Source organism: Bidens hawaiensis, unplaced genomic scaffold (assembly GCF_021521415.1).
Source record: "Bidens hawaiensis isolate Kalapana, Puna unplaced genomic scaffold, B.hawaiensis_p1.1 tig00045465_1, whole genome shotgun sequence".
Classification (NCBI taxonomy): Eukaryota; Viridiplantae; Streptophyta; class Magnoliopsida; order Asterales; family Asteraceae; genus Bidens; species Bidens hawaiensis.
Window position 1 is genome coordinate 109,598 of NW_027498095.1, and position 4,304 is coordinate 113,901.

General features: G+C 34.4%; 1 pseudogene across 1 annotated transcript; it reads right to left on the reverse strand.

The window, feature by feature from the left end:
• LOC143595685 (aspartate--tRNA ligase 2, cytoplasmic-like) lies at window positions 1-3,993 on the reverse strand (annotated as a pseudogene). Its single transcript, XR_013146567.1, has 6 exons — window positions 3,485-3,993; window positions 952-1,062; window positions 732-845; window positions 334-624; window positions 121-255; window positions 1-21 (listed from the first exon to the last, which is right to left on the reverse strand). The product of XR_013146567.1 is annotated as an aspartate--tRNA ligase 2, cytoplasmic-like (transcript).
• Window positions 3,994-4,304: the final 311 nt, after the last annotated feature.

A 4,304-nucleotide genomic window follows, 5' to 3' on the forward strand; every position in this document is an offset into this window, starting at 1 on the left:
TCAGACGTAAAGTCTTAAGTACTGCATATTCAATGACACCAACACAGAAACATAAGTATAATGGCATATCAAATATAACATAATACAACCAACATAAACAAAAGAAGAACTTTAAATTACTTTTAGAGGTTTAAAGGAAATTACTTTTAGAGGTTTAAAGGGATACTGCTTCCCAATAGCTTCAAGCTCTTTCTGGCATTTTTCATTCAGCTTATCGAACATTTCAACAAATAAGCGGTCCACTACATCCATCACCTATACATGAATCAAATCATCAAAACTTTTGATATCTTGCAAATAATATACTATACTTTATAAGTTACTTGTCTATACCTCAGAATAATGCTCCTTAATCTCCATTTCCACATCAAGGCCTGTGAATTCACACAAATGCCTATGGGTAAACGAGTCTTCAGCTCTGAAAACAGGACCCACAACAAAGATACGCCCAAAATCACCACAAATTGCCATCTGTTTGTGAAGCTGGGGTGACTGTGCAAGACATGCAGGTTGTTTTTTGTATTCAAGTTTAAAAACTGCTGCACCGCCTTCACTAGTGCCTGCAGTTAATTTTGGAGTCCGGATCTCAACAAAATCTTCATTCAACAGAAACTGGCTAAAGAACTGCACAAAACGATATCAAGTTTGATAATTGGATCTTTACACTTACTAGAACACATAAATGATAAATAGATACACAAAAGCATATAAAAATAAACATGGTGTCATACACTTGATACTTGACATTCAAGACGATAAATCCCCTGATTTGCTGGCGTACGCAGGTCCAGAACCCTGTAGTTCAAACGAGTATCCTGATTGACACGAACAAGCTGTTCTCCAGCCTGCATAGCAGAAATAACCATTTTATCATATAAAAATATAGATAAGTTCTGAGTTATATAAATCAAAATCTATCAAATATTAAAAAAACGATGCACAACAACATACTTCCAATGCCTTCTCTATTTCAACCTCACTCCTAGCCGCATCCTCAACATTTATAGGAAGCACAATTGCAGCCCTGTTTACACAATGAATCTTCCTGACTTGGACTTCAACCTACAAATGTTGAATTACATGTTCCCTTTCAATAATACAGAATTCAAATATGAATTAAGAACATTTATATAAAATATAAAACAAGACACCACAACTATCAATCTATGAATCTAAAAATCACCAAACTTATTAGTTACAAATTTAAAAGCTATTTGATGTTGGCTCATCATATAGAAAAGTAGTCAACATAAAAACACTAAAACCTAATTTGTAAGAGACGGTGACAATAACAATCTAATATGCAAACATTCATATAATTCACAAACACCACAACTATCCATCTAAGAATCTACAAATCACAAAAACCTAACTTGCAGAATTAACAATCAAATTTGCAAACATTTATATAAATCAAAGCACCACAATGATCAATCTAAGCATCTACAAATCACTAGATCCAAATTTGCAGAACTCGAAATCTACTTTGCAAACATTTATATAATTCATAATAGGAGCATCGGTTAGATTTGGTTTTGTCTTTCGATTTCAGCTTTTCGGTTTTTAGTTGGTTCTGTTTGTTTTGGTTTTTCCTGCTTCGCCATTTGAGATTGAAAACTTTAGACCAATAAAAATGAATTTAGGCCTAAATTTTTTTGGTAGTTAATAATTTATTTAATTATTATGCATTTGAGCTAAAGTATTTGGTTTAAAATATACATTATTAAAAATTAAATTTCAAAATGAAAAGTGAAAATAAGTCCCAGTTTAGATCAATTTTAATTACAGAAAAACCGAAACCAAACCGAAAGTTCATTTAAAAAAAAAACATAAAACGAAACTGTCTGTTTTTGTTTTGATTTAATTTTATCGGTTTGGTTTTTTCAGATCAGTTTAACCGGTTTCATGCACACCCCATATGCAGCCAATATCAGTGTTATAGTGTTTATCGGACCTTTAACAGAATATCAGTCGACATATCGGTGATATTGACCGACGATGTATCACCAATATCTGTGTTTTAAGTCTTAATTGTCAATTTTTAGTGTTTATTGTTAGTGTTTTAAGTCTTACAGTTCCCACTTCCTAGAATTGTTAGTGTTTTGTAAGTTACAAAGGTTAAATTGTTAATGGTAGGAGCGTATAGTGAATTGTTGGTGTTAAACTGCAATATATTAAAACTCTGCATCAGTGGCGGATCCAAGGCTTTTTGTCAGTGGGGGGAAAATACGAACCCATTAAAACAGTTACAAATGGACCGGTCAACACAAGTCAAATAATGATTAATTTATTCGATTAATTCTGTTAAAGTTAACTGCAATCTAAATCAATAAAACTAATGCATTACTAACATATAACACAAACCAACTAAAACAAAGAAATCCTGAATTTAGTAACATATTAGATTCGTGTAGCAACTGCACAAAAATTCGAGTGTACAATTGTGTCTAGCTACTCACTATAGTAAAAGTATCATTCTTATATTAAAAAATAACAATTGTAGTTCTTAAATTAGATTATAAAACTAACAGCAAATATCATCCTTAAATTTAAAAATCATTTGTACTTCTAAGAAAAATCAATATAGGTAAATAATAAATTAAGAAAATAGTAATTAAATAACCAATTTTCTTCCGCATATGAGACATTTCTTTGAGAACATTCATGAATTTGTCAACCTAATAGAACCTTACTGGACTTAGTTCAGTGGGGGACTATCCCCCCCCCCCCACACTTTTGTTTTTCAACTATACATCAATCCGCCACTGCTCTGCATAAAATTAAAACTACCAATATCTAACTGCAATAACCAATATTTCATATACCAGTGCTTGACCGATATCCAATAAATTTTCCGCATTAAATCCTTAGCACACCCCTAATTCAAAACACCACAATTATCGATCTAGGTATCTACAAAACACTAAACCTCTAATTTGCAAACATTTAGAAATCTCAAAGCATCACAATTATCAATCTAAGTATCTACAAAACACTAAACCTAATATGCAGAAGTGCAGAACTCACAATCTAATTCGCAAACATTTATACAACTCAAAGCACCACGATTATCAAGTATCAACCTAACACCTAAAAGTGCAATTTAACTGCTGAGATGCACCTTTAATTGCCTCTTAAGAACCTAATGATTCCTTCAATATCAACAAACAACCTTTTGTTTCAGTTCAGTTTTTTCAGTTCGGTTTTTTCGGTTTCATGCACGCCTCTATAGAAAAGTAACTAACATAAGAATCTACAAATCACCAAAACCTCATTTGCAAAATTCACAATCTAATTTGCAAACGTTTATATAACTCAAAACGCCGCAATTATCAATCTAAGTATCTACTGATCACTAAAACCTAAAATGCAGAACTCGCAATCGAATTCGCAAACATTTATATCATTCAAAATGCCACAGTTATCAATCTAGCAATCTACAAATCACTAAAACCTAATTTGCAGTAATCTCATTCTATTTTACCTGCTGAGATGTGCCTTTAATCTCCTCGGGAGGAACCGTAACGACTCCTTCGATATCGACAAACGACTCCTTACTTATCGCAGCCGCATACTTCACCATCCGAGCACTCACAATATCCGGAGCCACCGTCAACACACACTGCACCGTATAACCTCTCAATCTCTCACCATCAGAAACGCCATCTTACTCCCAACGGCACGAATCGTCTGAACTCGTCCTCGAATCAACACCGTACGGTCCTTCAATTTGTCCGTTAGAGCACTAACAGCAGTCCATACGCGACCGGAAACCTCCTTTGATTGAAGATCTGCGATCGGAACGTCGCCGTAGTTAGCAGCGAGTGGATCCGGACCGTCGATTGTGACGCCGGCGACGGCGGATGCGGCGGCGGCAGCTGCCCTTGCTTCCTGACGGCGGCGGAGCTTTTCGGCTTTGGCTGCTTCTTTCTTTGCTGCTTTTTTGCTTAGTTCTTGTGGCTGCTGTTGCTCTGGTTCCATTGGAAGACGGTTAGGGTTAGGGTTTTAATAGAATGTATGAAGGTGAAGGTGAAGGTGAAGGTGAAGGCGAAAAACAGAGTGAATTGGTTTAGGGTTTTGGTTGAAATATTGAATATATCCGTGTTTCATTTAATATATTCGTATTACCCATGTAAACAAGTCCGATTTGAATTAATTAAAAGATAAAATTCTACTTTGATTAAAAAACTCAAAACTATGGGTTTTATGGTTGTTAAAGTTTGTTTTTTCCCTCTTTTAAAAAAAATGCATTAATCAAATGCTACTTTATCAAAACTATGGATTTTGTGGATGTTGGAACTTAG